Consider the following 26,471-nt stretch of genomic DNA (forward strand, 5'->3'; position numbering starts at 1 on the left):
ATATTACATGTTACTTATTGTAAACTTCCATTGCAAAATTGCCAATGCAAGACGATAAAGGGTAACAGGAAACATGCTCGTGTGACACTGGCTCACAGAAGACACGCTCCACTTTCAAGACATGGAATGTTTTAAATCGTTGCTGTTAAGTTTCGGAAATAAATTCTTTCAAGAATACATCGATCCGATTCACCTTATCCTACTACAGAATATGTAAAGCGTAGTATCCATTCATTTACTGTATTTCACGGTGACGTGCTACCGATAGTCTACGGGTAATCAGCTCCACGTTTAGACCGGGAACAGCTTCCCTCGACAACACCTTGGCTCAAGCCTCGGGATGGAACGTCATACCCCGACGGTCTGGATTTGCATTAGTATAAAAAATAGAAGAAACGCGCAGTGCATATCATGTACACCATCAGGAGGCGAGCCACTACCTACTGCCGCATACTCAACACTAACAAAGCCTTCATTTCACATCCTCTATCATCAGCGATACAGTACTTCCGGGAACTCCACCTACTACCGTCACTACCATGAACCGTCTTCCTATTGTTGATTTTTGTTTACATAACCAATCTGTATTGAGCGATTTCATCAAGGGATACTTTTATTTCTTTCGACAAAAGTAAACAAGGAATTCTGCTGAAAACGAACTGTTGAGAAATAAATCTGGTTTCGATGCATGAAGCCTGCTTTTGTCCAATAATGTGAAGCAAAATAGTTTGTCATCACATCCGGTCAAAACGTTTTTAGTCAACTTCCCTTGGTGAGTTTAGAGAAAAACGAAAACTATTACAATATTAACTTCAAGCAAAAACAGGGAAAAAGTATAAGAAAAAAAATGCAACGTGATGTGTAAGTATGAATTTACTTAACGATATTACACTTAACATAAATGGCCACGTTAGACAGTCCATTAATTCCTTGAAACTTCACGAATCGATCGATTTGCCTGTGCGCGCATGCGATGAGAGAGAGAGAGAGAGAGAGAGAGAGAGAGAGAGAGAGAGAGAGAGAGAGAGAGAGAGAGAGAGGCACAATCATAAGTTGGAAAATTGTCCATTATTTTCAGATTCCAGAGAATAACATTCAATCAGCGATGTTATTGCATTTGATATAACACGTTTCAATTATTGCACCGCTATAATAACAAAAATTACAACGTTTTAATTTTGACCATAACATTTCCGGCATTCCGACGGCTGCCAAACTGGAAACTACAATTACCCAACAATTTTATTATCTGACACAGTGGAAGGCTGTATGTAAACAGACCTACTGTATATAACCAACACTCATCGGTCAATAATTACTAAATTATCTGAATAAAACATAAAAAACAAGCGCTTACCATGGGTTGAATCCAGTTCTAAGGAGCCATTCTCCCAACAGTGATTCGAGTTTCGCGCTGCCTTCCACATCAACATCACAAAATTCAGCTTTTAGTAATGGGCCTTCTTAAGTGATCAGAATTTGTTATTGGCAGTAACAATGAACATCTATTCTCCATTATGAAATATCCAAAGCAGACAAAATGCTTATGAAAACGGCATAGAAATTTTTTAATTAATGTAGGTATTAAGGTTGAGAGTGGTATGAAAATATCACCTGCCTCCCAGTCTCTCTTCTTCAGTCTCTTCTATCATAATCATTACATTGAAACAGTATTATGCATTTTGACGCTGACACCACTTCGGTAATGTTTCCGCGTTCAAAATTATTAATGGGGCTTGGAAGACCCACTCGCAAAATCGCCTTTTCCCTGCATGACAAAGTTATCCTTTAAACTTGATAATGACACCATTAGTCTAAGACTACGTTGTTCTTTCTGTACATCTTTCGATGCTTTTATTTTACTTCGCACCGTATTCTTGTTGGTCTCTCAAACTTTCTCGTCTGCACCATCCACGATTCCTCTCTTCAGGCAGCACTTCCGTTTTCGTAGTCTAGTTCCGTCATTAAATCTGCGTCTATTAGTGTTTCTTAGTTCATTACTGAGGTGTTTATGCACCTACCTTTTCTTCTATCCATGTTTCTCCACGTTTGGCTCACTCATTCCATCAATAGTTAGAGCCGACCCAATATTGCTTCGTTCCTACCTTAGCGCATCTAATACTCAGAACATCTGTACGAAAATAAATACACGGAGACATTCCTGTGAATAGAACCAATTGTCGAAAACGACCCAAAAATAATAATAATAATAATAATAATAATAATAATAATAATAATAATAATAATAATAATAATATGAAGGGAGTAGACCCTCTTTTAAACAGGTCTTATTAAAAAGGATGGCTGTATTATGCGAATTTATGTTATTTAGTGTCTTTTCTATCCTCCTTATGATTCGCTTTTCAGGCTCAGCGATGTTAGTCAGTAACTGGCCGATATTCATGTTGGAAAAGGACAGTGTGCGGAATATTGGAAGTCTTTTATTAAAATATCCAATCAGAAATCGTTCGTCTGGGTTCAGGTTCTATTCTAGGTACCGTCGACATGTTTCGACCAGCTCGTTGGTCATCCTCTGAGTAGAACCTGAACCCAGACGAACGATTTCTGATTGGATATTTTAATAAAAGACTTCCAATATTCCGCACACTGTCCTTTTCCAACATGAATATCGGCCAGTTACTGACTAACATCGCTGAGCCTGAAAAGCGAATCATAAGGAGGATAGAAAAGACACTAAATAACATAAATTCGCATAATACAGCCATCCTTTTCAATAATAATAATAATAATAATAAAGGGCCGTGTGCAGTAAATGCAGGAGAGTAAATCTAGTACTGACGCGTTTCGCCATTAGAAGCAAGCAGCGTAGGTGGATGTCCAGAATTATTCAACAAAGCAATAATTTATTTCTGTATTTGGTGCAATAGGAAAGGAAATTCAGCAAATCAAACTTCATGAAGATACTAAAGATGCCTAAACTTTCAAATGTTAAGTAATGCTTTGTCCTGTTGCCTTCGAAAATGGACGAGCTGCAAATGCATGCTCATACATGACATATTTTGCGTCATCTATGTTGTCATTTTTGATGCTTTTGTCAGGCATCATATCTCTTTCAACCACGTTCCTTCAGCCTCTGCTCTATAGCAGGGCATATTCATTGTGACCTTGACATGTAGTGTGTACCTTTTCTCTCTCCATCTTATATATATGATATATATATATATATATATATATATATATATATATATATATATATATATATATATATATTTGTGATGTACCACGACGGTGTGGTGCTACTGCGTAGAAGCTTCTTCCCTGACAAAGGGAATGTTATCAGCTCCTACCGGGCAATACCTTTCTGGTGTGACGACAAATGAATTTAAAACTGCTTTTATCCCAGATAGAAGTTGTGGAGGCAGCATAGGAAGAGGTAACTCAACAAATGGAGAGAAAATGAGCAATGTCGTTTGATGTCCTCAAACGGTTTTCTTTTTGAAGCTTAAAAAAAAAGATCAGCGAACCTCTAAAAAAAAAGTTTGAAGGTAGACGGTAAAGAGGATTCAAGAAAATCATCGAGGAAAATCATGGAAGATTTCAGTGGACGTATAGATATGCTTAACTAACTATGAATGGTATCTACCACGTTCGGAAACGTCTTCGAATTACACACATTACATTAGAGATAAAAACTTAATTAATTTCGAGAACAGAAAAGTGAGCTTATGGAAATCCATGATTTCAGAATAATGGTCTAGTAAGGGACAATAATTCATTTAGAACTGTTATAAAAAATACATCCCTCCCAAACACACACAGACAGGCACACAAACACTTAAACACACCCACACACAAACACACATATACAGTATATATACAAAATAGAATTGCTATAAAAAATACGACATACCTCACAAACCATATAGACAGATGCACAAACACGTAAACACGCATACAAATATATATATATATATATATATATATATATATATATATATATATATATATATATATATTTTGTATATATATACATACATATACTGTATAAGTAGAATATACTGGTAATTTTTTACCAGATACATATGTAACTGGTAACTTCTCGAACTCTTCACACTTTTTGGATACGTTTGTCACTACAAGGCCTTAAATCCAAATGCAAGAAATGTGAAGTAATTCTGATGTAGATATATATATATATATATATATATATATATATATATATATATATATATATATATATATATATATATAAAAATATGAAAGTGACAAAATTTTTGTATTTGAGGAATGAGAGAGAGAGACTGAGTCTGTACATGAAGTGTACAGGTCTGTTGGAAGTTTGTACGAGTCCCATTTCCCACCCACTCACTCCTGTAATGCACTGATGTCGCAGCACTCCTGTGTTGTTCACTGTAAAATTATATTTTTAAGATGGAAAACTGGTTGACCACTGTTGTTCACTGTATAAATAAATTTCTAAGATAGTAAACTGGTTGACCACACCTTACGGCCGACGTTGCAAGGTGATACACACAATACAGTACATCTACTGGTTCTACTGAGCGTAGTGAGCTTGTTGAACAGACAGGTGCAGCTGGTGATGTAACAGAATTCCTGCATGAATCACATAACTCTGCTTCTGTGACACAAGATTCAAGAGCTAAGTCAGTTACTGGATATTCAAAGAAGCGCGAATATGATGACAGTAACATAAAAGTTGAAGCATTTTCATCTGACGGAGATGAAAATGCTCCTGATGGACAATGTGTTGAATGTAATCAAGTTTTAGCTAATAGTAGTTTGAATCCTGAAAAATTGAGGAGGCACCTTGAAACCAAGCACCCACAGCTCGTTATCAAACACAGTGATTATTTCATAAGAAAACGAGATAAGTTAAAAGGGAGTATTGCTCCCATTTAGAAATTTGCTTACCAAGACAATAGAAATGCACTTGAAGCCTCATACCATGTACGTTATCACATTGCTGGGGCTGGTGAAGCTCATACAGTTGCAGAATCTTTACTGAAACCGTGCATGAAAGATGTGATTTCCTGTATGTTAGGAGAGAAACATAGCAAGATTCTTGGCACCATATCCCTGTCAAATAACATGGCATCACGCCGAATCAAAGAGATGGCAGAAAATTGTGAAACAGTGTCCATAAATCACATGAAAAGAAGTCCTGTCGGCAGGTCTAGCTGTCCTCTTTGTGTTTGTACGATATGTTTCAGATGAGTCTGTGGACGAATATCTACTGTTGTGCCAAGCTATCGAAACGACAACAAGAGGCGAGGAGATATTTAGGATCTTGGACACTTTCTTCACCAAAAATGATCTTAGGTGGGACCTGTGCATAGCTGTCTGCACTGATGGTGAAATGGCAATGACAGGCCCAGTAAAGGGTGTTATTGGTCTCATAAAAAAACGTTGCACCTGCTGTGGAGCATAGACACTACTGCCTTCATAAAGAGGCACTAGCTGTGAAAAAGATGCCAAGTGATCTAAAAGAAGTAGTCAAGGTAGTAAATTTTATCAAGGCTAGGCCTCTTTATTCTTAAATGTTTGCCTCACTGTGTCATGAGATGGGGTCCATTCACAGAACTCTGCTGCTACATAGAGTTGCGTTGGCTATCTTGCGGTAAAATTCTCTCACGTGTACATGAATTGAGAAACGAGACTGAAGTAATTCTCAGAGAGCACAAGTCTTCTCTGCCATCCCAGTTCACTGATGAAGCCTGGTTATGTAAGGTGGCCTATCTTACAGATATATTTTTGAAATTAAATGAACTTAACTTATCATTACAAGGTTCTAATATCAACATTTTGAATGTTCAAGGCAGAACTAGTCCTTTCTTCTTAAGACTGAGTTCTGGATCGGCTGTGTAAAGAAAAACCAGAGTGTGCGACAAATTGCCATGCATTCCTGAACGAAAACTCCTTAGAACTGGCTGACAGTACAAGAGACTACATGATTCAGCATCTACAGCAATTAAAGGATACTCTATGACAGTATTTTCCAAAGCAGTCAGACCCTCTGACATGGCTACACAACTCATTCATGGATGCAGATAATGTGATGAAGCAGAATCTGTCAGTGACTGAAAAAGAACAGCCAACTGACATTTCAACTAACCTTACTTTGAAAACTAAATATAACAAGGACTTTCTCCTTCCTTTCCTGGTAAACCTATTGCACGAGTACCCGGAATTAGCAAAAAGAGCACTGAAACATCTTATGCCCTTTGCAACAACATACATGTGTGAAGCAGCTTTCTCTCACTATACTGCAACCAGAAACAAATACCGAAGCAAGTTGGATGCAGCACCTGATATGCGTCTGCAGTTAACACACATAATTCCAGATTTTGATGGTCTCTGTTCCCAGAAACAACCTTACCCATCACATTAAATAAGGTAAGAATATTGATGCTGAATATGTACTAAACTGCACTTTTATATGGTTGCATGCATGTGTGCGTGCATAGAGGGGGGGGGGGGTTCCGCCTAAACTGGGTGAGGGGGTCGTAGGGGGTTCCGCTGAGTACCAGCAAAAGCAAAGGGGTTCCGTTGGAAAAGTTTGAGAACCACTGATCTAGAACATAAACACCATGTTATGTACAGTAAGTGTCCCCTTCCTTTAATAGTTTGTAATTTCAGCCAAAAAATGAAACACAGTTGTAGATCCTGACCTGTGCCAGCTTTATTACTAAGCCATCTTCAGAGGACTCATACAAAGTGCGTTTTTTGTTAACATAAAATGTCTTTAAACAGTGCATTACAAGCGGTAAAAAAAAAACATTTTATATCAACAAAAAAGAAACTTATGACACAATAAACCTGCTTATACTACCATATAACAATAATTTCATATATATTCCCCATTTATTTAAGAATTTTGGAGTTAATGTGACAGTCACAAACAATAAAACAATGAAACATGTACTTATAAAGAACTCGCCCAATAATACTAAAGGATGTCTATACCAGATTCCATTTAATTCTTGTGATAACTTTTATATTGGTTAAACTGGACGAACACTGGATACAGATGTATAAGAAATACACAGGTAAACAGTGGAATTTCTGTACATGTTGATGAAAACAATCATAAAATCAACTGGGCAAGAGCAAAAACGACAGATTATTTTCTAACAATAATGCACTAGCAAGAAACATCATTGAGTCTAGTTTTATAAAAGAAACTATCAGCAAGACCATGAACGTCAGTTATGGAATGTACGAACTAGATCCGTTAATTTCAAAAGAAATGTGTAAGGAGTTTAGCTTTAAGGAGGGCACTGTCTCTGACGATTTGTAAAATCTTACCTGGCGATAATGAGGCTAGGACCCCACCTACAAACATCTGTCAGGTGCAACACTTGTTTTCCAACAGTTTGTATGTTCGTATGTACAGTCCTGCTAACATATGTGTGAATTTCTACCACTCTGTGCCAGTCTTCTGAAAATGGCTTAGTTCTCTGCAGTGTTTGATATACATATATATATATATATATATATATATATATATATATATATATATATATGTGTGTGTGTGTGTGTGTGTGTGTGTGTGTGTGTGTGTGTGTGTGTGTGTGTGTATAACTGAATCACGAAAATATGGAACGTGATGAATATATAAATAAAGGCAATGCCACGAAGGAAAGTGAAACGACGGAGTGGTACTAGGCCTTTCGACTTATTGTCCTTTACTTAGCAGACTGATAGAAATATAAAAATAGGTTTACAATGAAAGCACGTGTAAATGACAGATGGGGATTATAAAGGAGAATATGTGCCTGGAATACAACACAGTTGAAGACTTAGTAGACCTACCAAAACAGAGGTATATATTTAAAAGGTTTTACAAAAGATTATACAAGGAAACATACTGACCACTAAAAAATGACCGTAAAAAGGTCACAAGCACGATTTCAACACTCCATTTTCCAAGGAATGAACATTAATCGATACCCGCAAGTCAGACGTCTGAAGAATCCAACCATTAAAATACCAAAGGCACCAAAACTGAAGCTTATTTGGGGCGATTCCCTCACCCATCTCTCTCCCTCTCCATAGCAGACTTTTCACAGGTGAACTTCATTGGCAGCAAAAATGTGAAGTGGAGACGACAGAGGGACAGGCACATGAAGGTTCAATATCAGAGAAGGGGAGCTCATGACAAGGCCCTTTCGAAATGAATCATTACGATCAAGAGAATGTCAGTTAAATGGTTCATCATTTCCTCTATTAGGGATGGAATCAAGATCAGGCGAGGATCCCGTACCAACATTCCTTTTAACTGGAGATGGTTTCTTTAAATTGAATAATGTATCAGCAATGTGTGTATGTATGTGCATATATATATATATATATATATATATATATATATATATATATATATATATATATATATATATATATACATTATATATATATAATATATATATATGTATGTATGTGTTTACACACAAGCCTTTATACACCCTTAGCTATCTCTAACAAGCTTTTTGTAAAACTTCTTACATTAATGTTTCTTAACAAACAAGCAATCAACAAAAACATATTGGGACATATCTGCCTTACTACCTCAATCAAAATAATGTCATAAATTTCCTACAGCACTAAGCAATGTAAGGCAGCAATCATTCTTACCATCACCTCTAACACCTTTGCTTTTATACAATGAACATTGATTCCTCTAACCCACTTATTTGGAACCTTTCCCTCAACCACACTTACCTTGCATATTATGATCAGCCACTTCTCATAACTGTCACCTCCATACTTCGGCATTCTACTTATAATCCCATTAGCTTCTGATGCTTTTCCATTTTCAACCCCTTACCTGCCCTTGCACTGGCAATTTTAACTTATTCCAACCTCTTCCACTCTTCCAGCATCCAAATTTGCCTTTCATTTATCCCCCTACACCTGAAATAATCGACTTCTTTTCTTTAACTAAACCTTTCAATCTTTTATCCCATCCCCTAAGGCTCTGGCTTTTATTCTCCATTCTTAGGTATCTAAAACCCCATTCCAGCAACCAACCAAACACCCCCGCCACAACTCGCTCCAAGTTGATTCTATGACTCCAGCCTTGAATTTTATACATCCCTCATATACATCTTACATTTCAACATCTAATCATATCTTAATTTTCATTCCTCTTTCCCTTATTTATTATTCTCTCCACTTATACTATCTCCACATCAAATTCATTTGTTGTAATATATTGTCACAAAGTGATCAAGTACCGGGTTATTACACAACTATTAAATCCAAAAATTTACCTCACTTCAGCCAGATACCTGAACCCTCATAACAATAATATTACAACTGAACACTCTGAAGGTAACAGTGATCCCTTAAAACTTGCTTATCACTTGAAAAAATCAATCTCAGTTTATCAAGTTATGAGTAAGGTACTAACTGTAAAGGTGCATGCACACTGTGCTGATGTTTCGTGTTACCACGCCATATCCAGATTTTTTGCTAACACGTGTTAGCACGACATATGGCGTGTTAACACGAAACATCAGCGCAGTGTGTATGCACCTTTAAAATATATATACTAGAAGGAAAGGGCATCACTCCATCAAACAACTATAATTTTTCCCTGGTCATAGTTCACTTCAGAAAAATTCTAAAGAAGAACATAACATGTTTATCACTTACCTTGTGGATACACAAATAACCCTATTCACTGGTGGTCAAAAATGAAACACTGTGCTTTTAAAACTTTAAATACAAAAATTTATTTCTAACTTCAAAAGTTATAATTAGAATTCACAGTCTGAAAAAATTTACTATTACTTGAAAACAACATAAGGTTTAATTAATTCTTATACAAAATTAATTCACAAAACTTTAATCTATCAAGAAGTTATGTTAACTAAGCAAAATTCAAACTATTAAGATTTATTCCAAATTTGAAAAAGAAATCTTAACGAATGAAAATCAAAACAAGTATGCAATGTTAAGGTATCAACACATATAAAGTGCTAACTAAATAAATGTTAAATCACCAACACAAAATTTGGGTAACACTTTGAAATTGTAAACACAAGAACACACAAAAGAAATGTAAAAACAAGAACATATAAAAATGCACAAAAAGTTTATCAGCAATAATTTCACTAAGGCAAAATTTCTTTAAAGATTATATCTACCTTTTTACCATGGTAAAAATTACATAAAAACCACTTTACTTTGTACAAGTTTCTGAACACTTTTACACAACTCCTTTTTCCTTTACTGCAGTAGTATACACTTTTACCTAAGGCCTGTTACACTGTACTCTCTCTTATATCAGATTCTACTAAGGGAGCATTAAATATTATTAACAGTTTCCAAAAACTTACATGTTTGGGAGAATGACCACAATCTTACACTCTTCTACATGGAGAGAGAGAGAGAGAGAGAGAGAGAGAGAGAGAGAGAGAGAGAGAGAGAGAGAGAGAGAGAGAGAGACCAACCTATCTTTACCAGGTCTCTGTCTGAACTAACTAGTATTACCAAAATTCTTATATGAGGTTAAACCTGGTTGCCAGTTAGGCATTTTTAGAAAGTGGTCACCCTACAGAAACAGGGATAAACAACGTTTCTTCTTCTCCAATAGGAATAAACAGAATTTTTCCTGTCCAACAGGAATAAATAGATAATTTATTCTCTGGCTCAGAGAGCTACATAGGCCTGCCTCTTATCTGTATGACTGACAAGGGTTCTTGTTTGAACACTTGTATAAACACAGAGGCTCTAGCGACATCCTCTCCCTGGTCAACAAATATTATCAGGCTTTTCATCTCTTCTCCCTTTAACTGATAACTTAAGTGGTTTTATGGTACACAAAAGCCTAACAGGAAGACGTATCTTAGCTTACCACACAACCAACCAACACTTGTAAAATCTGGCACTTAGCATCTCCCATAAACACTATTTTCAAAATTATCCCAGTCCATACATAACAAACACAAGAGAAAATATATAAACAGTACAGAAAACATATATCATAAGACATATCATTATATTTCTCTCCCAGAAGATTAATTATCCTGGGTTTGAATCCCACGATTCAGAATGGGATAAATAATCTGCTATGACATTATTTTTACCAGTTATATGTTTCACTTTACATTATGTGGTTGTAAACACAAAGACCACCTGGTTAATCGTTGATTGTTATTCATCTTATTGATGAATGAAATTTGGTTGTGGTCAGACAACACTAAAATTTCTTTCAGGATGCATAATATGGCAGTCACCTTCTTGAAGTAGAACAGCTCCAATTCCATAGTCATATGCATCAATTGTAACACAAACTTTTTGTTGAAGTCTGGATCCTGAAGCACCGGTTTTGAAGTTAAAATAGCTTTAACCTTCTCAGAGGATTCTTGACATTCTGGAGTCCAAACAAACTTGGTTTTCGAACTGGTTAAGTCAGTTAAAGGAGCTAACATGGCTGAGAAATTTGGACAAGACCGGCGATAAATTCCAGCCATGCCCAAAAATCTTTGTAGTTGTTTTCTAGTAGTAGGAAGGGTAGCCTTATGAATACCTTCTACGTTAGCGTCAAGAGGAGCGAGCAGGCCCTTTCCAACTTCAAATCCTAAATATTGAACAGTTGTCTTTCCAAATTCACTTTTCTGTAAAGTTGACTGTTAGTCCTGCTTCCCGTAGTTTCTTGAGCACTTTCCTTAAAATCTTCAGATGTTCTTCCCAGGTGTTAGAATAAATCATAATGTCTATGGATCCGAACAGTTGATCCATCACTTGTTGAAAGTTGCAGGTGCATTCATCAGACCAAATGGCAAGACAGTGTATTGGTACAGTCCAAAGGAGTAATGAAAGCTGACACCAATTTGGCATCCTCATCTAAGGGAATTTAATAATATCCTTTCAACAAGTCTGTTTTGGAAACATATTTAGCTTGCCCAATATTATCAAGTAATTGATCAATAAGAGGTAAGGGATAATTGTCAGCCACACTGACGGAATTCAGTTTCCTATAATTAGTACACATCCTAAATGAGCCATCTGGTTTCTTCATTAACACACACGGAGAACTGTAATGACTTGAACTGGGTTCTGCTAATCCATGCTGCAATAAATTTTCAACTTCTTTTTTCAAAACGTCTCGATGAAAAGGTGATGCACAGTAAGCTCTCTGTTTAAATGGCTTGCCATCTTCTCTGATCTTTATCTCATGCTTTCTCAAGATGGTACACCTACGTACATCAGCAAAAATTTCAGGAAAACTTAGAATCATTTCACTTTATTCCTTGCTTTGTTCAACAATCAGATGTTTTCGTTTGTTCTCCAAATTTTCCAATATTGAAGAATTGTTCATCTTGGTTTCAGCTCCCAATTCGTAGCCATCATCATCCTCTGTAGGTGAAGTTGTTTGGGTTATAGACACTGTTTCAGTTCTAGTCTCTGAGAAGTAAGGTTTCAAAAGGTTCACATGTATCTTCCTCTGTTGTTTCCTTCTCCCTGGTGTTTCAGTCACAAAGTTCGATCACTTAACTTCTCTATTATCCTATAAGGACCTTGAAACTTATTAGTAAGGGGAAATCTTTTCACTGGTAAGAACACTAGAACTTGCTGCCCAACACTAAAATTTCTTAGCTTAGTCTTAGCATCATGTTTCCTTCTCATTTTTTCTTGACTTATTTTCAAATTTTCTAAAGAGAATTTTCTAATTACTCTTAACCTTTTCCTCAAGTTCTTCACATATTCTTCTTGGACTTCCTCTTGATTTTCTTCCCAATTCTCTGCAAGAATCTTCAACAGACCCCTCACGTCTCAACCAAAAATCATTTCATTTGGTGAACATCCAATACTTTCTTGGTAGGCATTCCTAACTCCAAATAACATCAAAGGTAAACCAGCATCCCATTCTCTTCCTGATTCATTACAGTACTTTGTTAACATACTTTTCAAAGTCTGGTGGAACCTTTCCAAGGCTCCTTGAGTCTCTGGATGGTAAACTGTTGATAAATGTTGTTTCACTCCTAACAAGTTCATCACATCCTGGAATAATTTTGAAGTAAAGTTCATTCCTCTATCGCTTTGCACAATTTCTGGTATTCCAAACTTGGAGAAAAACTCCACCAACTTCTCAGCAATTACCTTTGCACTTATACTTCTTACAGGAATCGCCTCGGGTACCTTGTTACTGGACACATTAATGTCAACAGATATTCATGTCCTTTCTTCATTTTTGGAAGCAGTCCAACCACATCTACTACCACCTGGCTAAAGGGTTCTCCTCTAACTTCTATCGGTTGTAGGGGGGCTTTCTGAATAGCTTCATTCGGTTTTCCAGCTATCTGGCATGTATGACACTCTCTACAAATTCTGCTAACATTCTTGTGAAGTCCAAGCCAGAAAAAATATTTCATAATCTTCTCAACAGTCTTCCTGATTCCCATATGTCCAGACTCGTGTGCTACTGCTACTACTTGTTTTCTCAATGGATATGGAATTAAAATTTGATGATATTCCCCCCATTCAGCATTTCCTGGAATATCTGCAGGTCGATGCTTCCTCATTAGCAATCCTTCCTTTAGGTAATAACAGGCAGGAGTTTGTTGCATCTCTTCTTGATCAACAACTCTGAAGAACAAATCTGCCTACATTGTATCCTTCTTCTGCAGTTCTACTAGCTTCTCTCTAGTCACTTGACCAACTTCAAGGGTTGAACTCTCAATATCTGCCAACTCAGCTACTGTAGTTTCACTACTATCTTCAGGAACACTTTGACTACAATGAGTCTCTTCAATAACAACAAGATCCTCTTCTTCTTGGATACTTTCTTAATTACTAACACTAAGGAAATCTTCACTTTCCTGCCACAACTCTTCTAAGCTCAAAGATCCTTCACTTGATACTTCTGGTACAAGTAAATCCTCAGTTTCTTCACTTCCATACGTAGTTCTCTTCATATTCGAGGTAGTTACACAACTTGGAAAAAGGTGGGGATTTTCCTTCTCTATCTCTACCGCAGGACCATTCCTCAACAGTTTGTCTGTCACTGTAGGACAAGGAACGAAGGGTATACCAACAACTTCATTACCCAGTAAAACATGCACACCTTCAACAGCTAGTGAGTCCTTTACAGCAAAATCAATACTTCCTGTTACCAATTCACAGGACAGATGCAAGCACCGTATAGGAGTTACTTCCTCTCCTCCTATACCCTTCCAGATAACTGAATCTCCAGTGAGATTCTTCTCCAACTGTGGGTGAGCACCACGAACTACCACACTATGGTTACTTCCTGTATCATGTAATATCTTGAATGGTACCTGCACACTCAAGGAGGGAGTTGTCAGCATACCTTCATAGATATATGGCTTAAAAGCCTCCACACTGTTCAGCCACTCACTGCTTGAAGTTACATTTCCACTGGTTGCTAAACACTCTGCTTGTCTAGTCTCATTGTTCCCCACACTATTCCTCGTAGTTGGCTTCACCTGCTTACCTTTAACCACTTGTCCAACTGGCCTGGTCGGCTGTTGTGTCTTATATCAATCTCAACTATAGTGTCCTACTCTTCCACACTTGTAGCAAACAACATTAGTCTTCTGCATCTGTCATGAGAAACTGGGTGAGGTTTTACCATTCGACTGCTGAGGGGTATATCCCGGCTTTGTACTGGCATAGCTACTAGAAGGGTTTCTCACATCAATGTTCTTAAAATTTGACTGAGACCTATGACCTGTGAGTTGTTGGTTCTGGTACTTGACATTATAATTCCTTCTGCTAGTTATAACATTATAATCCTCACTCAGTGTAGCAGCTTTGTCAGGTTTCTTAACCTCTCTCTCTCTCTCTCTCTCTCTCTCTTAAATAAGCTCTTATGTGTTCAGGAATCCCTCTCAGATATTGCTCTAAGACTACTAACTCCTCAAGTTCGTCCATAGACTTAACTTTAGCGGCCTCCAACCATAGTCTGAAACACCTTCTTACTTTATAGGCATAATCCAAGAAAGTCATCTTGTCATCCTTTCTCAAAGATCTGAATCTTTCATTGTAATATTCAGGGTTCATCTGGTAAACTTGAAACACACTGTTTCAATACTCTGTACTCTTTACACTGATCAACTGATAAGGCAAAATAGGCACTTCTTCCTTTACCAATGAGAACACTCAGTAACAAGACTGACCATTTATCCTCTGGCTATCCCATACCTGTAGCTAGTTTTTCAAAGTGCTCAAAAAATTCATCTTGAGCTTCTTCTGTAAACTTTGGAATTAACTTATGCACTATTACTACGTCAAACACAAGGTCTGCATTACCTTGGATATAGTTATATGGGGTTACAGGTAATGTAGATCGAGCTCTGATTAACTCCAACCAACCCTTGTACGATCTGACACTTAGCATCTCCCATAAACACTATTTTCAAAGTTATCACAGTCCACTCATGACAAACACAAGAGAAAATATATAAACAGTACAGAAAAACATATATATCATAAGAGATATCATTATCATATATATATATATATATATATATATATATATATATATATATATATATATATATATATATATATATATACATATATATATATATATATATATATATATATGTGTGTGTGTGTGTGTGTGTGTGTGCGTGTTTGTAATATATATATATATATATATATATATATATATATATATATATATATATATATATATATATATATATATAATCATGGCTCGTCACAAAGAAGATTACAGATGAACGGCGTTAGTGGGAACTATGTCAGAATGGATGATGTGGTTGTCTCGCCCGGTCAAACTAGTCATGTGGTGCAGGTGGCATTTGACCGTCATCAAGCTACTGCCACAAAAAGAAAAGAAAGAAATGTAATAACAACCCAAAGACAACAGAAAACAAGGAAAATAAGGATAGCTACTTGGAATGTTAGAACATTATATCAGGCTGGAAAGAAAATGAATGTAGAGAGAGAAATGGAAAGAATGAAGCTACAAGTATTAGGGCTTAGTGAGGTTTGATGGCCAGGAGTGGGATGTTCTCCAACTTCAACGGAAGGAACCTTCATATACTCGGGAGGCCAGAGTGCTGAGAGAGGTGTTGGTGTGATTCTAGACAAATCTGTGTAACCATGTTTGATAGGCTATTGGGCTGTATCTGACAGGATTTTGTTGGTGCGTATAAAAGCCACACCATTCAATATATGCATAATACAAGTATATGCACCTACATCTGAACATGATGAAGAGGATGTTGATCAATTTTATCTAGAGTTAAATCAGGCAAGAGAGCAGTGCAAAGAGCATGAAGTAATTATGGTTATTGGTGACCTCAATGCGAAGGTGGGACAAGGAAGAACAGCGGATATTGTTGGGCCTTTTGGATTAGGTAGAAGAAATGAGAGAGAAAACAGATTTGTAGACTGGTGCTTAGAGAGAGAACAGATTATATCAAACACCTGGTTTAAGCACCACCCAAGACATCTCTGGACATGGAAAACCCCTGGTGACAGAGTTAGAAACCAGATAGACTTTCTAACCATCAATAAAAGATTTAGGAACTCTGTTAAGCAAGTGAAAACCTACCCAGGAGCCGATTGTAATAGTGATGGTGAAGTTGAAAAATCAGAGGAAGAGTACACCTAAATCAAAGAGGCAACTGAAATTATTGAAAACAGAGGAAATGAAGAACCAATATAATATAATTGTAAGAAATAGATATGACCAGCTTAAGGAGGAAGGCCCAGTGCTCAACATCCTCAGCAAAAGTGGCAAAATATGGAAAATGCAATAAGAGAAGGTAATGAAATAATACCATCAACAGAAAGGAGAGCTCGGAGAGAATGGATGACAGAAGATATCTTGATAATGATGGATGAAAGAAGGCTACAGAAGGGTAAAAATGAAGATAGATATAGAGCTCTGGATAGAACTATTAAGAGGGAATGCACAAGGGCAAAGGAGAAATGGATGGATGAGATTTGTGAGGAGGTAGAAGATTTGGATAAAGGGATGAACGGAGAAAGTATGATAAGGTGAAAGAAATTACTTTTAAAAAGAAGAAAGTATCAGCACTGGTATCAAAAAGCGGATGGAACCATAGTAATGGAGTCAAAAGAAATATTGGAAAGATGGACGGAATATATTGGAGAATTGTTTGATGATGATAGAATAGAACATCTAGACTTCAATGACAACGGAGAAGGACCAAGTATAATCAGATCAGAGATAGAGGCATCTTTAAAACAAATGAAAAGCGATAAAGCAACAGGTGATGATGGAATAGCAGCAGAGATGTTGGTAGCTCTGGGAGAATACATCATTGATATATTAATGGAAATAGTGGAAGGAATATATGAAGATGGAGAGCCTGCAACACAGATGTACAAATCAACATTTATCACAATGCCAAAAATACCAGGAACACTTGAGTGCAATAAACACCGGACTATCAGTATCATGAGTCAGATCACAAAAATAATATTAAGGATTGTTTTTAATAGAATAAGAAATAAGATACTCCCAGAGATTGGCAATGAACAGTGTGGTTTTATGAGAGATAAAGGGACAAGAAATGCAATTTTTATTTTGAGAATGTTGATGGAGAGAGCAATAGAAGTGAAAAAGATCTATATATTTGTTTTGTTGACTATGAAAAGGCTTTTGATCAGGTTAGACATGTAGACCTTATAAGGATATTGGAACAGATAAATATCGATGGGAAAGATCTAAGATTGATAAAGAATTTATATTGGAATCAAGAGGCATCAGTGAAAGTAGAAAATGACGAATCAGAGACTCGGCACATCAAGAGAGTGTAAGACAGGGTTGTGTGTTATCACCTGATCTCTTCAATTTATATAGTGAAATGATAATGAGAGATCTCAGAGATATGGAAGGAATTAAGGTTGGAGGAGTCAATATTAATAATATCAGATATGCTGATGATACAGCACTTGTTGCAGACTCTCATGATAAACTTCAAGCTTTAGTCAGTACTTTACACGAGTCAAGCAGAGAAAGAGGTCTGTCAATAAATATTAAGAAAACAGAAGTTATGGTTATCTCCAAAATGAAATCCCCAAGAACAGATATAAAATTAATGCTGAAACAGTTAAACAAACCGATAGTTTTAATTATTTAGGATGCACTGTCACAAGTGATGGAAAATGCGAAAAGATATCAGGAAGAGAATATCCATGGCAAAAGATGCATTTGGTAAGATAAAGAGATTAGTCACCAACTCAAAAATATCGATGAATCTTAGGAGAAGATTTGTGAAATGTTTTGTTTGGTCTGTATTGTTGTATGGCTGTGAAACTTGGACCTTGAGGAAGGCAGATGAGGAGAGGTTACAGGCTGCAGAAATGTGGTTTTGGAGAAGGATGCTGAAAATATCATGGACAGAAAGGAAAACTAATGAGCAGGTATTAGAGAGAGTAGGCATTGAGAGAGAACTTTTGGCTTCAGTGAAAGTAGACAAATGCGGTTTGTGGGTCACATAGTGAGAAGACAAGAACTAGAACATCTCTCTCTCACTGGTAAAATCAATGGAAGTCGGCCAAGAGGAAGACCTAGACAAAAATATATGGATGGATTGGTGAGAATGACTGGAGGAAGAATGGCTGCAGCTCAGTTGCTGCAGAGAGCCGGAAATAGAGAAGAGTGGCGAGCCATGATTGCCGACGTCCTTGGGGATATGGCACCTGGATGATGATGATATATATATATATATATATATATATATATATATATATATATATATATATATATATATATATATATATATATATATATATATATATATGTAATTCTAATAACCACAATGCCCTCTTAACTTCTCGAATTCTTCGCGCTTTTTGGATATGCTTGTAACTACGAAGCCGTGACATCCAAACACAAGAAATTGAAGAGACTTGTGATTTGCCAGTCGCGGGAGACGAACCCGGGTCACCTTAACCACAAGGAGGTCACGTTGCCGACCTGGTCTCTTCAATTTCTTGTGTTTGGATGTCACAGCTTCGTAGTTACATGCATATCCAAAAAAACGCGAAGAATTCGAGAAGTTAAGAGGGCATTGTGGCTATTAGAATTACATATGTGTCTGGTAAAAGTGACCAGTAGATTCTACATATATATATATATATATATATATATATATATATATATATATATATATATATATATATATACAGTATATATATATATATATATATATATATATATATAAAATATATATACAGTATATATATATATATATATATATATATATATATATATATATATATATATATATATATATATATATATATATACAAGTATGTATGTGTGCATCCACGCTTCACACGAGCAAAGAAACAATTAAAGTATAATTTTTGGTCCTTACCATACATTCCTATTCCTCTCCAAACGTCTATTCGCCCTCACCTGAAATATAAAAAAAAAAAAATTCTCAGATGCATTTAGAAATGTTAATTATTTTATCTTCAAATAATTACATCTCAAGGGGTTAAACTTATTCATCTTCTTGCCTGAGTCTATTTTGGTTTTCCTCTGGCATGGATTAGATAAGGGCGCATGGCTGCCTGTCAATTTGGCCATTTTATTCAAATAAAAGTAAATTCAATTTCCGATAAAACATTTACCTCGAATTCACGACAAACAACAAAAATGAACTTAGTTTTAAAGCTTACAATTATAAGCAAGTAAATAAAAATCTCTTCACAATTCAAGACAACAGACACTCGAGCCAATTAGGCATCTTCTACTTTAAGATAAATATAACTATTAAGAAAATCGAAGGGACTTTCAAAGAAGCAGTGAATTTGCTAAGTAAAGACGAAATATGTTTCTTTTTCAAAGAAGTATTAACTACGCTGATGATTCTTTTTCCAGAATGATTCGTCCTCTCTTTACCTGTTGATAACATAGGCCGTTATGATCCTCGAAGCTTTAGGACAAAGGGTATCCCAAGGTGTATGAGGACTTTTCCGCCCAGTATTTCACACTGAAATACCTGTCTGCCAGACTTCCAAAGACGGGGAAACGGGAGGACAAGTTCCCTTTCAAAACTGAATATCCCCGTTTTCTTTCTCTATCAAAGGTACTAATTCTAAACTCCACTTAAAAATCAGACAAGCCATAGAGTACACAAGAATCGGCAGACTAATGAGTGGTGATGTACTTGTGTTTGCACTTAGTTTCAATTGAAAACTGACATAACACTGTGATAACAAAAAATCATGAGTTCACATAAGCAGAATGTTTTGGGTACTCAAGAGCCGTCGAAGTCATTTGTCATGGAGAGAGAGAGAGAGAGAGAGAGAGAGAGAGAGAGAGAGAGAGAGAGAGAGAGAGAGAGAGAGAGAGAGGGGGGGCTCAAGTGGTGTTTGTATGACTTGGAATATTCATGGGCATTCAATGTTACTATTATTGCACACTTAATTTACGAATATTACAGTTGCACTGACAGCCACAGCAATTAGTTCTTTATACCAAGCGTGTTTTAACTCTTTACAACGAGATTTTAAACGCAAACCTTGGCAAAGCGATAGTCAGAATGAGAATGATTAAACAGAAATAAATTCATTATAGGTCATGTGTTTACTTTTCATTAATTACAGAAAATTAACCGATTATCTCAAACAATGTACGCTAAGGACTTTCTGTCTGCAATTCTCGTGTACACTACCTACACATGTTCTTCCAAAGAATTTTGGAAAGAACGCTTCCGATGAAGTTCATTTCTTTATCAAATGTAAGGGTGAAATGGAGAATGTGTTGCCTGGAAGTTTAACGAGCTTATAAAATGTTACCCACTGACTGAGAAATGGCATGAGCTTCAGAGAAAGGCTTTTGCACTCAGTTACCTGTCAAAAATTTCCAATTCCAATGCCGGGGCAAACGTTTACTTTGAAATCATCTTGTCTTAGTTTATTTGACCACTGCTAATCTGACCTTACATTCCTTCTTCGATCTGGCATATTCATGAAGACGTTTAGGATCACGTCTCCAATCCTCCCCATTTTCATCCTATTTTTGTCCAATTTTTACGACACTGAGATCATACGATTCATCTGCTCGCTTATAACAACACTTCTGCAAAAGTCCTTCACTATATATCTGATGCATTTTCTTCTCCAGGATTTCCTCATGCAAAAGCCATCCATCTGGTTTTCCGAAAACATTTTTCGAAAACTATCTCCTTCTTTAACCTAGATCCGCTTTCGAGAATCCCCATTATCTCAGGCGTCACTAACAATGGCCATGCATCCCAAAAATCACTTCAGCCACCCTGCCATCTCTCCTACGACGAGATTTGTTACCATAAATTATGTCTGTCTCGAACCTGCATCTGGATAATACTTATCTACCATTACAACAACTGCTCTATTTAATTGTTCTAACTCTTGGCTTCAAACCTTAATTATACCGTTTATGAAATCATCACAAATACCCCTTCTCTCAATTAATGCAAGCCCCTCCTTAACTGTTTCTGACGCTAAAAAAGACAAACTTATATATCAGAGTTACTGCATGAAGGAAAGCGCCATGATTGTTTCAGTGTCTAGAAACTTCTCATAAGTAATTTTCTTCCTTGGTGAATGTATAAATCGCAACACTTTTAAAAAGAAATTGGCTAAATATGCTACAATGATTAAGACATGAAAACATGCAAAAACAGTAAATAAAAAAATTAAATAACAATCAACCTACAAAAAGAAACTTTGTCTAAAATAAAATATACATTATTGTATGAAAACCCTGTCTTAAATTTATTTATCAACATAACATCATCGGCACTAGTGTTACATATTTCATTTATATGAAAATCATGCCAACTTCCTTTTCCTAACCCTTTACAACCACAGCTTTAGCGCCACTTTTTTATTTCATCAAAATCAGACTGCTCACCTCTATGTACAACTGCTACACGATCATTGGCTACCCTTCTTTGGCGTCCTTTAATTAAGCATTGCCTTCTTAAAACTCTACACAAAGCAAGACCGACAGGGTGAGAAAATTAATCTCATCTTCCTCCCTAATGTATTTTTCATCGACTGGAAACCTCGACTTTCATAATTTATACAGAGAATTTCTCTTCAAACACAAGGTTTTCTTCACTTGAAAATGAATGAACTAATTAGCAGTAATACAAATCCCGAGAGAGAGAGAAGAGAGAGAGAGAGAGAGAGAGAGAGAGAGAGAGAGAGAGAGAGAGAGAGAGAAAATTCCACAGGGAAACAAAAGGACAACATCCTCTAGAGAAGAAAGAACACTGAAAGCTCGAGTCAGTAGACGCCTTTCAGAATATTGAGAAGGCTAATTTTCTTTCACTGTAATCAAGTTAATTGCTTGTTCACACAGAACGAAGAAAGTTGCTTTGACATATTCCAATCCCTCTTAAGGTAACTCTGTTCAACTTGCCTTTCAAATCCATTCTATTTCAGTGGCCAAAGTGCCAGTCAAAATGCCAGGGCACTGTTTGACAATACTGACTGAATAACTGACGAAGCCTTGCCAACGCCTACGTATGAGTGCAACAACGAGGACGATCGTTAACCTACGTCAACCAGCAGGTGGGTCTTGCCCGCTCTTTATCGTGTGTCTTTTTCCCATCCCTTTTTTACAAAAGCGCCTACTGTATCTCTCTAGGCTCTGTTCTATCCTAAATACCTGTAATGAAAGCTTGAAGCTTTCATCAGTAGTCTTGGCCAACGAAACGACAGTATTTGGTCCACGTAATTTCATACAACTTTAGACTCAAAATATTATTTGTATGTATTTAAATTAATAAATCCATATTTTAGCCACCAGTCATTCGTACAAGAATCAGTTAATACTTTTAATAGACTGAAAGAGAACAGCCTAAAAAACCAAATTAATGCAAGCCTGTCCAACACTGGCTGTGGACAGGACAAGCATCATGCTCTACCGAACACCGACCCGACGAGACACAATGTACAGTACGTGTCGCCAACCTGACGCACGATGCTGTTGCCCAACAGGAAAATTCACAACCCATGTACCGAAACATCACACGAGAACAAAAATATACACATTTCCAAAAGCTCCCTTTTTATTCCAGGCTCCCTACGTGACAGCAATATAATTGTAGATGTAAAGAATGGATGGCATGACACCGTGCGACGATATATTATATATATACATACATACATATATATATATATATATATATATATATATATATATATATATATATATATATATATATATATATATATATATAAATTACACTCAAACACACCACATATAGATATGTGTGTGTGTGTGTGTGTGTGTGTGTGTGTGTGTGTGTGTGTGTGTGTGTGTGTGTGTGTGTGTAATTTACAGCACGGGAATTTAAAGATATGTAAAATAAAAATATAAATGACCACGAGGAGAGCTAAGCGGTCATAGTCTGCATTTTCGTTGTTTCCCAACCAGGCGGCAGTTCGAATCTCACTGGTGGCCGAGCACTTATCGCTTATAATTCCCCTTCGGTATACGTTATTCCCGTAGTAAAGTGAACTTGACATTAAATGATATTTGTGGTTTAATATTTGTAAATATACAAAATGTCCCCGTGTATGTGACTATACGTGTGCGTGTGTGTGCATATATATATATATATATATATATATATATATATATATATATATATATATATATATATATATATATATATATATATATGTTACAGTCAACACGCGTAATCAGTCATTACGCGTAATGACTGAAATTTCAGTCATCACGCGTAATGCACTTAGGGACATTTGATCTCCCAGGAGCTAGTACTTAACACGGCGAAATACATTTGACCCCCAGGGACTAGTACTAAACCCGGCGAAACTGTAGGTGACTCACTGTTTCGCCGTGTTTAGTACTAGCTCCTGGGGATCAAATGTCCCTAAGTGCATTACGCGTGATGACTGAAATTTCAGTTATTACGCGTAATGACTGATTACGCATGTTGACTGTAATATATATATATATACATATATATATATATATATATATATATATATACATATATATATATATATATATATATATGTTGTGTGTGTGTGTAGATATATATATATATATATATATATATATATATATATATATATATATATATATATATATTGTGTGTGTGTGTGTAGATATATATATGTATATACATACATTTGTGTATATATATATATATATATATATATATATATATGCGTGTATATACATGGGAAAAGCCTTATATGAATATTAAATGATCAAATAAAAAGGGACATGAAATTAGACAATCAATCATCACAGTAAAAGCGACAGACCAGACGCCTCCGAGATAGAGAGAGAGAGAGAGAGAGAGAGAGAGAGAGAGAGAGAGAGAGAGAGAGAGACGGGGAGGAGGAAACAGGTCTTTGGCCCCGGCCGTCTCTAAGGACTGGTTTCTTGGCAGACAGAATCAAGTCTACACTCTTCGACTTTTATAGTGACGTTTTTCTTTCTCTTCCCAATGACTTGCGCAATTTTATTCAGGGAAGCTAAAACTTCCTTGGGGAAGCATAAGATACGCACCGGGTTATTCTAAGATCATTCACAAATACTTAAGGATATTTTCTACTATGTTCATTCATTATTAAAACTATTGTGCATGATGACCTAAGTAAGCCATCTTTGATGCTACAAAGACCTGTAATTAACACCGTACATGCATAAAAATAATTACAGAGTGTGAGGTGTCATTCACTGATAATGGTCATTTTTGCAGTATCCAAAAAAATATGAAATGCACAGTAACCCTTTTGTAATCCGGAACAAAAACAGAAGTTTATAAACTGGCCACCTTAAATAGCAGGAATTCCTTGTTAGTCACTAATTTGATAGTCCCATAGAAAGGTGAACTTGGTACAGTTCCTCGATCCAAATAATCTTTGATTTCTAGACTTCAACTCCGCGCGCAGAATAGCATGGATTGTCAACTGGAATTCTGTCAACCTGATGGTGTTCTCTTGAAGGAAGCCATTCATATTTCTGTTGGCGTATAAAATCTAATGTTGCAGCAATGTTTGCGAGTCCGCTGTCACCTTTGACCACTGTGTCATCATATGTGACATCTTAGTTTTAATCAGAAATCAACGTTAGGCCAAATACCATAGTAGAGTTCTACCAGAGGTTTTAAGAGCATTCAACACATGAAAAACTAAATTTCAGACAAACAAACAACCTTGATTTTATGGTTCACGGTTCGCAAACTGGGTAAACTATACACTGGAAAAAAATAAGAAACGCCTGAACTTCAAGATTTTTCCTGAAGGCCCCAGGAAGCAAATGTAGATAAGATTTGCTAAGGAAGGAGCTCATAACAATAAAACTTCACAGGAAAACAATCGTAAGAAATACTCTTTCTCAATTCTAGTGGAACAACTCAAACATTTTCTATTTTGGGATCTAATACATCAACTATAATACATCAACTATTCCTTTTATCACTTAAAAATGACTGTAAACTGTTAGCTAGCCATAAGAACAAACCAACTTCACAGGCTCTTTCATACTACATCGTTTGCAGTTGACGCCTCTTTCCTATACAGCTATATTTCCTATCCTCCTTTTCATTCACGGGACATTAAAAAGATTCAAAGTAAACTAGACAGTTGAGGCGAAGGAGACGAGTGCTCCCAATAATCTTTAAAACAGGTTTGAGCTACTTGCTTCCAAACTCGATGAAATTTAACACTCGTTTTCTAAATATCTGTTACCTGATAACTGGAAATTGTGCAGAGGAGTGTAAAGTGCAATTACAAAACTCATGTGAGCTTCTCCATCCTTTCACTACACTTTGAGCCAATATATACGTTGTTTAATCTACACACTTGTTTCCTACCAGCATATATGCCTACCTAAAACAGTTAGGTTTCACAAAAAAAAAAAAAAAAAACTTTACGATGGATCTTAATTTCCAAATACAACTTAGCATTGCCTAGGATTTGATTAACTTTACAGTACTAATGTGTAAAAAACCATAACTTGTGTCACAACTAGGCACTAAACCTTATCTACTTTTTTCAGAAGACCAGAAACAGTTATTGTTGACTTTTTAGTGGGCCCTGACCATCTCGTCTAGTGTTCAACAGCGAATAATGCTTTGGGCCATTCGTAGTTTTTAGTGTCTACTCACCCATATCTGATGGTCCTACTCTATAAAATCTTTAAATATTCTGATGATGCCACTCTTAACGATGTTCACCTGAGTGCAAACTGAAGTTGCTGCTAACCATAACAAAGATCTGGAATGGATCTGTGAGTTGCATGATCTGTGGGGTGAGGCTCAACTACAGCAAGACTAAGACTATTAATTAATAACCAATCTTGTCCTGTGCTCCTGCTCTATGATCCACTTTGCATAGGTTACTCTGTATTACTGGTTCTAAACATTTAAACATACTTTGGGATCTTTGCCCTTGGGGCAAATTGCATGAACAGGCAGTTTCCTTCTGTTCAATAATGTTGCTTGTGATTTAGACTACAACTAAAAGATATC

At 36.3% G+C, this 26,471-nt stretch overlaps 1 long non-coding RNA gene across 1 annotated transcript in view; it reads right to left on the bottom strand.

The window, feature by feature from the left end:
* The window catches only part of LOC136838683 (uncharacterized), a 497,744-nt gene that overhangs the window by 111,075 nt on the left and 360,198 nt on the right, over positions 1-26,471 (bottom strand). Inside the window, exon 4 of the long non-coding RNA XR_010853144.1 lies at positions 19,335-19,375. This is a non-coding gene — a long non-coding RNA (uncharacterized lncRNA). The remainder of the gene's footprint in view (positions 1-19,334; positions 19,376-26,471) is intronic.

The sequence above is a fragment of the Macrobrachium rosenbergii genome, chromosome 1 (genome assembly GCF_040412425.1).
Source record: "Macrobrachium rosenbergii isolate ZJJX-2024 chromosome 1, ASM4041242v1, whole genome shotgun sequence".
In the NCBI taxonomy this organism is placed as follows: Eukaryota; Metazoa; Arthropoda; class Malacostraca; order Decapoda; family Palaemonidae; genus Macrobrachium; species Macrobrachium rosenbergii.